This window comes from Diabrotica virgifera, chromosome 4 (assembly GCF_917563875.1).
Source record: "Diabrotica virgifera virgifera chromosome 4, PGI_DIABVI_V3a".
Taxonomy (NCBI): Eukaryota; Metazoa; Arthropoda; class Insecta; order Coleoptera; family Chrysomelidae; genus Diabrotica; species Diabrotica virgifera.
Genome location: NC_065446.1, coordinates 122062307 through 122076481, shown reverse-complemented (window position 1 = coordinate 122076481; position 14175 = coordinate 122062307).

Sequence of the window (14175 nt, the reverse complement as noted above, 5' to 3'; positions counted from 1 at the left end):
TACCTATTTCATTTTGAATCCCAACGTCATGATACTTTATGGAGATAAATTCATTAACTTCTCAATATCCAATAATTGTGTTGATGGAAAAACTCATCAAGTACAAAGTGTAGCTATTGAATTTTACCTCTAATAGGACATACCTATGTTTATAAATCAAATCAAACTATCATTATTTTTCGTGCTGAATTACCCTGTAAGGTTACCATACTTATTTAAAACACCGTGCATTAATGAAAAACATGGCTAGTTAAAAAAGTACCTAAGTTTTTTATTATCCAACATAAACGAATGAATTAAAAAACAGAATGTTAAGAAAATATGTATTTAAAAACACAGTTTGATTGGTACACTCGTACCAAAAACCTGGACAATCAAGTTCAGAGCAAAGAAATCGTCTGCTGTTAAACATGTGCAAAACATTTTATTCTCCTATATACTCCCTAAAACGACTTTCAGTTCTAACCGCAAGACGCAAGAGTCTCGCAGGCTTAGTCTTGTTCTTGCTTAAGTCTTGCATGCTAAGTCTTGGTCTTGGTCTTGCTAAAATTGGGCGGTCTTGGTCTTGGTCTTGCGAAAACGCAAGAACAAGACCAAGACTGCAAGACCAAGACCGATTTTGGGCAACACTAACCCCAATACCCAACTTTGGGTGAAACACTAAAGTTCTAAGGTAGTTTTAGTAAAAGTTATTAACAAATAACGATTTTCACTTATTTTGCAGTTTGCGTAGCAACAAATTAACTTTTTACCTTTCAAAAATCGGCATTTTGAAGATTTTTTATTGTTCTAAAAAATTAAATTTTGTTATTTTATGTCAACTATTTAGCTTTTGAATGGGGTGCAAAAATTTAAAAAATCGCGATTTTTGCAATAAATTTTTAATAATTAAAAAACGAACGCGAACTCTAGGCAGGAAACAGGTAGGTTTTCTTCCTATAGGTCTACAATAACTAAAAAAGTAGTCAGCTACCTGGATCTTTGAGTATCCCGAACATGGTCCATTTCTAGCTTCTGGAGTATTTTGTACGTGTTTTTTTGTTATCGTGTATGATTTTGGACGATTTGTCTCTACTTTCATAATTTCTAACTTTTGTCTAATTTTCGTAATCTGCAATTTTTGGTTAATTGTGGTTGTTGACTTCGTCTATTAGTATTGGCAATCAAATGCTACTACATTTTGTTGATTGGTTTCCTATACAATTTTCTTTATTAACCCTCAACTGGTAAGGTGATTTAGTTAACCATCTAAGGTATGTTGGTTTAATGGTGACCTGCGACTATAAATCCTGCAGTTCTTTATTTAGTTAGGTATTCTAAAGCTTATTAACAAATGCTGTGTCAGCTGGCCAGAAGCCGGGGCTTAAAGGCAAAAAAATATAAGATAATATGAAACTAGATAAAAAAATCCTACTGCGTATATGTCAAATATTTATTACCGTGACTTACATCTATCCTGGCCTAGAATACCTGGCACCTGGCGTTTACCCAGGCGAGCCGGATTCGATTCCGCGCGTCGGAAGTTTTTTTTTGGTTTTTAAAATTGACATTTTGATTGTAAAATAATTATTTTTATAATACCACGTTTTTATTATTTATAAGACACAATATAAAAGAGTCTGTATGCCCTTTATAGAATCGTAAACTATGCATTTGATCATATTATGATGACCTTAAGCAAAGTTGTTGTACATAAATTTCTGAAGAATATTCTGTATAAAATATTCCTGAGAAGAATTATTAATTTTTTAATTTATAAATAGAGTGTCCTATTTACCAAAAACTGATGAGGTAATAACAAAAAAAAAACCGAAAAATTTAGACGTGCAACAAAAACATTACAATTTTTAAATAAAAGCGGAATATGTTTGTAATTATTCTAGACTCATTCTGGAACAAAATTATGAATTGTATGCTTTACACTTGGGGAACACTGTATAACTAGCTATATCATACGCCACAATGCTTGTAAGCGAGCGAGCAACAAATATTTTTATATGGGATTATCATAAACATCTACACGCTAAGGGCATGGGCGCAAATATTTTACTGCCATCCCCATTTTTTCTGTCTTTACACGGCAAGTTACGTGTAGTAAAATTCTCACTGGTATGGATATGTAACTGTGTCTGTTGACAAGAAAAAATTACTAAGTGCTGCTACAAACTATCTGATAACTTAAACACTTTTTATTTGACTAAAATTTCAGTTTTGTTTTGATTATTATGCAACTTGAAACTTTTGACGTAACATTGTTTAATTATAATACCAAGGTAATAACTTACCTCTGTTGTTTATATTTTTATGAAGTTTTTTGGAGTTTTAATACTTAATGCTTTTTTTCTGCAATTAACTTGGCTAAAACCTTAAATAAAGCAATTAATGAACTGGATTGAGATTTTATTATAATGAGATTGTATAACAAAATCTGAATAAAAAATCTTAATAAACGAAGTAGTTCCTCTTCTATAACAAAAATTGAATAAATGAACTCATTCATCTTCAGAGTCATTATGATTAAGTTCCGGTAAAGGATCTGAGCCTGTTGCTTCAACTGAAGGTAAGTTTTTTTACCAGGAAGCTACTTCTTCTGATATGTGTCCTGATGTGACTAATTTTAAAAGATCAGATTTTTTTTACTTGAAATCGGTAAAAGTTGCTGATATGCAGGTTTCAGTTCAACTGGTAACTGTTTAGGTCGGCCTCGTCCAGAGATATTTACTTTTTTATAATCACTTGAATGGTCATATCTGTAAAAGAATGCTTTGGTATTTTCTTTCTGAAACCTCAAGAATTTTATATTCAACCATGAAAATGTTTCTCTATTCTCATCTATATTTCTGATTTTAATAAGATTTGAGGATAACTCTTGCAGGTTGAAAAAGTCTTTATATTTAAGGATATACACCTCATATTCACCTTTCTTTTTATTTTTTGGGTTAACCTTCGGATAACCAAGCGGGGGAAATTGTGACCCCAGCGTATGTTTTGCTTCAATAAATTCAAAAGTATTTTCAATTTTTAACTCATTATTTTTTTAGTTGACTTTAATATCATTCTAGATATCCTCATATTTTGAAATAAAAAAAATTCCCTATATTTTACGAATAAAAAATATATTCTGAAGTTGATGTTTAATAAAATACCGTCTATTATGTGTAATTCCAAGTAGTTTTAGGCTAATGACGACGACTTTGTAAAGTAACAAGACACTTACTCAACATACACACTACACATGACACTAATACTCATGTTGTGACTGGCTGAATGACATAAAGTCCATGCCATAAAAAAAATAAAAATTAAAAAATTTAAAAAAAAACTTAATTTTTTTGTTAATTGTCATTTTTGACCTGGGGTCATCCCCCCCCTTGGTCATCCGTGTAACAAAAAAAGGTTGGTCATCGGAAGGTTAAAGGAACGGGCAGATTTAAATATTCTTGCCCAATCGTTCATAGTAAAGGCACTCTCATATTTTTTTGCAGACTCTGTTGCTAAATGCATGGAGTCGCATTCCATATGAGAATGCCCTGACTCCAAAAATTTTATCTCGATTATCTTTAGATTTGGAATAATTTGTACAGCATACAACATTACCGCAGCAATATTTTGGTTTCGATGTTGACCTCCGCATGTGTCACGAAAGAGAGAAACATGATTAACTACGGAAGGGAGTGATTGTAAAAATATGAACAAAATTGACCCTATTTCATTACTCCCCCGTTTCCCATTTAGCTTATTCCAGGTAAAGCAATGAGCTTTGTCTCCATAACCAACCTAAATAGTAAGATTGTATACACAATTTTTTCTGGAATAATAGAACACAGAAACACCAGAGGAAGGTAATTGCACGCCACTTTGAAGGTCAAATGAATACATAGTAAATGTAGGGTCGTTTTTATAGCGTATCTTATCATTTTCTTTTGCTTCGTTACACTGATTCTTTTTCATTAAGTGAAAAGTATATTGAGCTTTCAGTTCACGTTTTTCAGTAGGTGAAGCTTGTTCATATTTGGTGCAAGTTGAACAAAGAAATTTTTTTGGTTTGAAGAAAGAATAATTATAACTGTTAAACTGCAAAATATTCTACGGTAAGTTTTTTCGCTGACTGAATTGCTTAAGTTATTGTTTTTACAGAAATCATTTTTGTAGATGTTATACTTCTTATATATTGACAATCTGCTATCTAAGTAGTTTTTTAGTTAATTTACGAACATTGTGTGACTCCATTGCTGGAAATTGCTCAATGTGTTTTTTATCATAGCAAGTTGATTTTCGGTACTTTTGTTTGCAGGAGCATTTTTGCCTATTTTGTCTATCCCCACAAAACATCCAACAGCACTTTGATTTTTTTATCGGTGTTAACAGGCCCATTTGCAATAGAAAGTGTTCTCTCAAAAAATTTTGCACACACCCTGTATCTACACCGATCATTTTCCAAAATATAAATTTTTGAGATACTTCGGGCTTTGCTGTTTACTGCTAATTTTTCTGCGTTTAGGTTCCAGTCGTGATACGTATTTTACAATAAAGTCTTTTTGCCTAAGAAAATTACCCAGTCCCCAATAAGTTTTACAAATAGGTTCTCTCTCTTGTTGTGTAAAATTGGAAGTGCATTTAAACCTACAAATACTGCAATCAACTTGCTTAGGAAACTTTGCAGGCATTTTTTGGTTTTTATACGGGAGAAAATTAGCTCGCTTTTCTTTCGTATTATTAACTTTCCAGTTTTTTGGTCCGTTGGTTCTATAGCTTGTCAACTTTTTGCTTTTCGTTTCTGGGTTTTCATAATCTGAGAAATCAGTAATATCAGAGCAGTCATCCTCTTGAAATGTTGGGTCTTTATCAGAATTTACAGAAAAGTCAACTGCACTATCTGTTTCACAATCATTGTCCACAAGGCGGTTGCGTTTCACCTAAAAGCAATTAAATATGAAAAGGTTTCAAGCAAATCGATATCGATATAAAAAATATTTGAGTGAACTTCGTTATTTTTTTATCTTAACGATTTTTATATAACATACATAAATAAATAAAGCGTAATGGTAGGGGAACTCAAGCGGGGATTTTTGCAGTTACTCGAGCGCGTCAGATTATCAAGTGAGGAGAAACCTGGTACCGTGCAGATGAACTTCTACCTTATATTGGCTCTTAACACAGAGAAGTTCGTTAAGGGTGACCCGAAAAAAAAATATATCCTTAAAAATACTCGAAATTGTCAGATTAATATAAGGTAAGTTAAGTACATGCAAAATAGTGTATATTTCAAAAATCTGACGATTTGTGAAGAGCGTAAGGAAATGAATGAGTCAAAAGTTTCACAAAATAAAGCGAATATTTCGCGAAATGAATGTCAGGAAAAACTAAAAAATACGTCTTCAATATTTTTCAAAAATCTATCGAAGGGTACTAAGAATGACCACCAACGGAGAGGAGTAGGGAGTCAATTTAAAATTTTAAATACAAACCCCGTGATATTTCACAAAATGAACATCAAATCGAAAAACTGCAAAATACACATATTTCAAAATGTTTTTGAAAAATCTATCGAATGGTACCAACCACGACCCCCACGGAGAAGGAGTGGGGTGTTACTTTAAAATCTTAAATGGGACAGCAACTGATTAAACAACTTCTATTCGCGATATTTTTTCGAATTACGGATAGATGGTGCTATAATCGGAAAAGACGATTGTTGGAAATGGAAAATTAAATTAAAAAATGGAAAGTCCCCACTAAAATGGAAAATTTTACTGAACTTTTTTTGGTTTTAGGACCTAATAGTCACAATCCAATAGGTCCCCATAACGCTCGAGTGACTGCAAATTTAGCATACTTTGCTCCCCTACCACGTAATCACAACTAAATTAAATGATTAACATTCAAATATGCCTGGAGAAAAATATTGTTTACAAAGATATACATATTGGGTGGCATAAACCTATAAAAGAAGAAAAAAGAGAACACAGATTTAACTATTTTAGCAACCCTCCTGAGCACACACACAACAGGTATATTGCATCAAAATGTTTATTGCAGTCGGTTCTGGACTTTAATCAAAAGTAAAACAATATTATTATATTATAATATCACTCGCATGATGTGGCTCTTTTGTTTCAAAAAAATCACCTGTTGCCTTCAGTACTGACACTGGCTCCCAGATTTCATGGCTTTGGATCCCATATTTCACACAAAATAGTGAAAACCTCTAAAAAGCTATGTATTTTGCAATCGATTTTATATTAGCTCATTAACTAACTGTCATGCCACAACCATAGAGTTATATATTAGCATAGAGATAGTGTCATTAAGAGCGAAGTGACGACACCATCTTTTTTATTTGGATTAGTGCTGTTTCACTCTTACGCATAGTAAAGCTGCGACAGTTGTCCTCCCTTTCCGTACCTATACTCACGCTTAATGTCATCTTAGTTTCTCGATACAATGTGTTAGAAAAAGATGCCGCAAACCAGTCCATGAGATCTTGTCGTCAGGAAGCGCGGAAGGTAGGCCCAGTCTACGTTAATATATACCTCTATGGCCGCAACCGACTTTACTGAAATGCTGTCAGTATCACTAAGTCATCACTAAGTGTTCAACTGAATTTTGCCTGCCGTAAATAGAAAAAAAATCACTTAATGAATTTTAGAGGTACCTACATAACTCTGTTATGGGTAGAATATTGTAGTTAGGTGACCTTTTCCAGCAAAACATACAATAAAATTAAAGAAGTTAGTGAAAATCTGTGTTTCGCTAATTTTTGTACTTAATGACTTTTTCTTGTCAACAGACGAAATGTCATCGTTAACTATAAAGAGGTGGCTTTTGAATGTTCTTGGATAACTATTACTTGTATAATTGCATCATTAATTCAGTTAATTAATATGATATTTTTTTCACTAACTATGTTTTTATAATTTCTACAACAAGAACTAATACTCAATCGAGAAAAGAGGAAAAGTGATTTTTTAATAATTTATTGTTACTATGGAACGCTTAGAATTTTGAACATCTTTAACAACAAAATACTTAAATCACAGAATATACCCTGCTGTATTCTCTGCTGGGATCTTACATGAATAATAAACAATAAATAACTTTTTATTAAGTTCACGTCTTAAATCAATAATTTATCAAAAACACTATCAATATTATTTAATCAACAACTTAAAATATTCCCGATGCCATGTCAAATATTTAAAATTGTCACTGTCTTGTCACCATATTCTATTTGACTCGGTGCGTTGTATGACAAAGATAGCGAATGTTCGATTTGGAAAATATCACGACGGACCATGGATATTTATTTGGCAGAAACTTATAATTCTTCTACCATTCCTATTTATCGTCTCTTCTCCATACCTTCCCAAGCAGCCTAATGCCATATTTTCATTATTTCCTATTCTTGCATTCCAGTCTCCTAGTAAAATGATGATTTTGCTTTCCTCTTGTATCTCATCAATAAGTTTCTGTATCTCATCATAGAACAGTTCTGTTTTTTCATGCTCTGTTCCTTCTACCGGTGCATATACCTGAATTATGTGATATTCTTTTTCTTATAACTATATTTTTATGTATATGAACTACAATTCCATTTCCTACTTTTTTCGTCTCGCTTATTCCTATCAACTGCAGCTCAAATCTTTCCATTTCCTCTGTTAATCCACGTTCCTTTCCTGTTATCGAGGTTGTATTCCATGTACGTATTCTCGTTTGACATTTGTTTTCATTTTTCTTTTCATGAGATATTTAAAATTAAAAATCACACTACATTTTCTCTTAGATTTTCACTCCTCTAACTTATTAAAATAAACATTGTAGAAATTTTAGGGACTTTCGGCCCTCGGTAAGAACGTAGTCTTTTATTCTGCGTTTAAATTAAAATACTTATTAGTTTTCTCAGGATTCGAAAAAAATTAATCCCATTTTAACAGCATTGGAGCCGAAACAACTTACCCATCCGCTTAAATATAAATGCTTATGTTAACAAACAATTCCAAGTTAAGATCATCAGTCAATTTTATTCTAGAATTTTTGTAAATGATTTCCGGATTGGAAATATAAACTTCAAAACAAATGTAAAATGTGTGTATTTTCTCTGTGTTTCACAGTAATTCTATCCACTCCTATAGTATAGTAACATGGTTTATTATTTGCCAAGTAGGTATTTGTATAGACGTCTATTTTGGAAGCACAAACAGATTCCGTTCGGATGTCTAAGTGAAAAGTTTTTTCAGTAGAATACATTTAAAGGATGAAAAAATCTGGAATGCTCTGGTAATCTTAAAGTGTAATAAAAATAAAAATATGAACTTCGTCAATAGACTTAAAAGAAAAACTGTACATATTGATGATATGCAAGGGATGAAATGAGACAACAGAGCCCAACAGAACGACGTGAAAAATAGAGACAAGCAACATTAGAAATTAATATAGTTTGGCAGAACTGAACTTGAGCCTGATCCCAGAGATAACGAAAACATTATATAAGATATATATTATACAGGGTCGTCGGACAAAAACGAAAGAGAGGAATTAGCACGAATGGTCAAACTATCAAAATACAGAACATTAATAATTAGTCTTTTTTTTTATATCGATTTCAAGTGAAAATCAAAACGTCGAATAAACTTAATTTCACAGTAAAATTGTGGCTTATTCCCAACTAAAATAGTAAATTTCATATGGTTTTAGCCATATAGCCATAAAAATAATCTTTTTTTCAAAACTATTTCGGGAGTGTATTACGAAACGTCAAATAACAACAATTATATTATAAAATGTAATTTTTACATTTAGTAATTTTTACACAAATTGTGTTTTTGAATTTTAAAAACCGCTTAAAATTGAAATGAAATTTGGCATAAACATAACTAACATGTCAAAAAAAAGTGATATTGTGCCGATGTCTGCTTTTGCCTTGGGGGTGAGTTTCATCCCTTCTCGGAGGTGAAAAAATATACGGACAGAATAGGTCCGGAAATAAATAATAATATAATAATAATATGTTCCAACTTGTACTTGTGCTTCTCTTCCAAGTTGGTATAAATTTTTCACATCCTGTGTAGCCCAGCGTATCTACCAACACTGTGCTCTGAACAATATCATAGAGCCTCAACAGAAAGGATGCGCTAAGGGTTCCATGGGTTGCAAAGAACAACTTATCATCGACTCAGTCATTTTTAATCAAGCAGATTCCAAAAGGAGGAACCTATTTACTGCCTTCCTTGATTACAAGAAGGCCTTTGATTCAGTGCCGCATGCCGCATGCCGCATGAATGGTTTATAGATATATTGAGAATATCTAAAGTTAATGATAATGTAGTACCTTTTTACAGCATATAATGACAAAGTGGAAGACTAGAATTCACCTTCAAATACCTGGAGAAAATACCATCGAAACTGAAAATATCGCAATCAGCCGGGACCTGTTCCAAGGAGATTCGTTAAGTCCAATGTGGTTCTGTCTAGCTGTGAACCCACTATCTCAGCTATTGAACTCCACTGACGCAGGTTTTATCATCAAAAATACCAACAATGTGGTGGCGAAGCTTAATCATCTGTTGTATATGGGTGATTTGAAATTAATGGCTTCCACTCGAAACCAACTAGATGAGATGCTAAGAACTGTAGAATTCTTTTCAAATGATATTAGTATGCACATTGGACTAGATAAGTGTCGCGTTTTAAATATAGTCAGAGGAAAAGTACAGCCCGGAGAATTCGATATGCAAAATGGCCAGAACATCGAGGCCATGGGTGAAAACGATATGTATAAATATCTTGGAGTAAAGCAAGCGCGGAAAATTGACCATTAGCAAATGAAAACTGAGATAACTATTCAATTTATACGAAGGGTAAAACAGCTGCTTCGTTCACATCTTAACAGTAGAATTTTGTTTAAGGCACTAAACAACTACGCATGTTCCGCGCTTTGCTATTCGTCTGGCTTTGTTAAGTGGACAAAAACGGACTTAGAGAATCTTCAGCGAAAAGTAAGAACAGGCCTCACAAAAGCACAAAAACACCATCCTAAAAGTGCAGTAGAAAGAACAACATTGTCACGGAATTTAGGAGAAAGAGGACTTATGGATGTAGGTGAGCAATTAGATAAACAAATTGCTAATTTAAGAACTTATTTTCAGTTGCAAGCTGAGATATCTACTCGACATCGCGCTATTTGCGCAGTAGATGACACAACACCGATCAAACTGGGGGAACCAGAAATGCGCATAAACCACCTTAATGAGGACGAAAAAATTCGCACCTGGATGGGTAAACCTCTGTACGGGCGACATCCCAATGAGGTCAGCCAAGACTATGTCGACAATACAGCGTCGAACTCTTGGTTGACATCAACCAATGTAATGAACCCTCCCTTAAACGGAGGGTTCATTACTCGCCATTCAGGATCAGGCTATACCAACCATAAATTACCTGAAATATATTATCAGGTCCAAAACGACAAATGCCGATACGGATGTCAAACCCAAGAAACCATCCAACATATTACAGGGGGCTGCCAGGCATTTGCTGCAACTGAATACAAGAAACGGCATGAAGCAGTGGGAAAAATCCTTCACCAATAGATAGCTATCAAGCTGGGACTGCTCCAAACGGACCATCTCCCATACTATTAATACGTCCCTGAGATTATGCTTGAGGATGGCAACTACAAGCTATACTGGGACCGCACTGTGCTCACAGACCAAACAGTGGCACATAATAGACCAGATCTCGTACTGGCTAATAAATTAACAAGACAAACAACACTAATTGATGTGGTGATACCTAACAACTATAATCTACGTAGTAAATTTACTGAAAAGATCGCCAAGTACAGATATCTGAAAATTCAAATACGAAGACAATGGAGAATGGAAAGTACCCAGACGATACTTATTATTATCTCTACTTGTCTACTACTACTGGAGTCATTCCGAAGAACCTCCTCGAAAGCAAAAAAAGCTGAGTCTAAATGAATACCTTTACAAGACCATGCAGAAAGCTGTACTATTCGCAACGGCCAGATGTGTACGAAAATTTTTGGAAGATACACCTGCATATTAAGTCACCTAGGGCTCGATAATACGGAAAGAGTCCCACCAGAGCTCAATCCTTTTGATTTTGTAGGTATCTGGGATAAGTCAATTTTCCTTTTAGAGGGAGTGGGAGCCGTATGGCTAAATCTGACAACATGTTTATTAATCCTTTAAAGACATAATCAAGTATATTCAAATGGGAAATAAGCCACAATTTTACCTAAAAATGATTTTATTAACGTTTCGACGCCCAAGTAATTTTATTAACAAAAAAAAAATAGCTTCAGAACAACTTTAAAGACATGTTTACAAAAAAATACTGACTAATTTTAAGCGACTTTAGTTCTTTGTATAGAATTTTTTCACTAAGTCAATACGTTTTTAGTTATTTACGAGTGAATGTGTTCATTTTTCTTGAATATATAAAAGAAATATAAAATTAATATGAAGTATATAAGCCCAGCTGAGGCACATTTGCAGCTAATGAAAAGTAGGTTCTTATTCGTCAAATTGCAAATCGAATACTTCAACGTGAAATAACAAAAAAACCAACCACTTTTTGGTAAAAACTCATCAAAACTTTTTTAAAATAGGTATCTAAAAATGCTTTATTTTTGTTTTTTAAAAAAGTTTCTATGGTAAAAGTTGAGCAAATTACGCTCAAAATAAATTTGGTCCCTTTTTTATAACTAAAATCGTGAAAAGCACTCCATAATTAGCATCCTAAATGAAGCTAATCGTTTTTGCTTTAAAATTACTTTACTTAAGTATTGTTTATATACAGGGTGTCCCAAACGTAGTGGAACGGTCGAATATTTCGCGAACTAAACATCGAATCGAAAAACTGAAAAATACGTGTTTAATCACTTTCAATAATCTATCCAATGACACCAAACACCAACCCCCACTGCACCCCCTGGAGGTGGGGTGGGGGTAACTTTAAAATCTCAAGTGGAAACCCCCAGATTTTCTTGTAGATTTTTATTTGTTACCTAAAAGTAAGCAACTTTTATTCAAAACATTTTTTCGAACTGTGGATAGATGGCGCTATAATTGGGAAAAACGATTTATCCTGATACCATAGGTAAATTATAGAAACGGTCTAATATCTCACGAAATACACTTCCAAATGAGAAACTGAAAAACAGATTTTTAATATTTTTCGAAAACCTATCGAATAACACCAAACATGACCCTCCAACCCACCCCCTGAATGTGGGGTGGGGGTAACTTTAAAATTTTAAATAGTAATCTCCACTTTTTATTACAGATTCGGATCCGTCATGAAAAATTAAGCAACATTTATTCGGAACATTTTTTAGAATTGTTAATAGATGGCGCCTTAATTGGAAAAATTCAATTTATTAGCGCTATCTATCAGAAATTTTAAAAAATGTTTCGAATAAATGTTGCTTAATTTTTTATGACGAATCCGAATCTGCAACAAAAAGTGGGGGTTGCTATTTAAGACTTTAAATTTACCCCCACCCCACATCCAGGGGGTGGGTTAGAGGGTGATGTGCGGTGTTATTCGATAGGTTTTCAAAAAAGATTAAAAATCTGTTTTTTGTTTTCTCATTTGGAAGTGTATTTCGTGAGATATTAGACCGTTTCTATAATTTACCTATGGTATCAGCATAAATCGTTTTTCCCAATTATAGCGCCATCTATCCACAGTTCGAAAAAACGTCTTGAATAAAAGTTGCCTACTTTTACGTAACGAATCCAAATTTGAAAGAAAAACTGGGGTTTCCATATAAGGTTTTAAAGTTACCCCTCACCCCACCTCCAGGGGGTGTAGTGGGGATTGGTGTTTGGTGTCATTGGATAGATTTTTGAAAATTATTGAACAAGTAATTTTCAAAGATAAAAAAGGTCAAGGCAGGTTTTGTTTATATTTGATTCAGAGTTGGACCACCATCTCCATATAGCTATTTCAGCATCCTTATGCCTCATCAGTGAAGCTCAGAAGTAATTTCAGTTTTTCGATCCGATGTTTAGTTCGCGAAATATTAGACCGTTCCACTACTTTTGGGACACCTTGTACATATAACATTCTATTATAATCTTAATATTGTTTGAATGTAACCAGAAGATTTTAATCACAAACAGTATTCTTAGGAATATATTATTATGTTATGTAAGTATGTAAAAAAAAAAATTTTTTCAAAATAACAAAAATTATTATTAATATCAAAGATCTCAAAAATTAAAAAATTTAGGTTTTGCTATTCTAAATTTTTGGATGTTTTGTTTGACTGGAAGACAAAAATTGGTAAAGATATGGCTGTTCAAAATTGGCAAACACTGAGTGACTCTTTCAAGCCCTTTCAAAATAAGCAGTTTGAACAGACGAAACAGATTATAAAACAATATATAAGTAAGTATAGTAACGGTAACCATTAGTTTCATTTGGGATGCTAATTTAGGGGGTTATTTTCAGCATTTTTTTACCAAAAAAGGGACCAACTTTATTTTGAGCGTAATTTGCTTAGTTTTGATGCTACAAATTTTTTTTACAAATATTGTTTTATAAGTTTTTAGAAACAAAACGAAAGCTTTTTTTAAACAATATAAAAAAGTTGCAACGAGTTTTCCCCAAAAAATGCTTCAATTTTTTGTTTCATCACATTGAATTATTCGAATTGGAATTCAACGAAAAATAGAATTTTAGTAAATTGTATTTGTTATTGTTTTTATTTATGATTCTTTTAAGCTTTGTCTATAAAATTGTTAAATTTTTCATGACAATAAAGCATATTTCTATTCTATTCTATAGCCTACTTTCAATTAGCTACAACTCTGCTTGTACTGGGTCAATAGCTTTCATATATTCATCATTCACTTTTTTATGTTATATTTTTGTTAAGTATAAGTTTATTACTTTTTGACTTATCTGCGAGAAACCTTCTAAATGCATGTTTATTTTTTGTTGAAAAATGAACATATTCACCCGAAATAAACTCGAAAAGTATTGACGTAGGTAGTGAAAAAAATTTATAGAACAAAAGTTGTTTAGAACTAGTCAGTGTTTATTCATTTCCTTATGACCTATTTTGAACGTATATTTTTTCACACCTAAGAAGGGGTAGTACTCATCCCCAAGGCAAAAGCACACTTCGACACAATATCA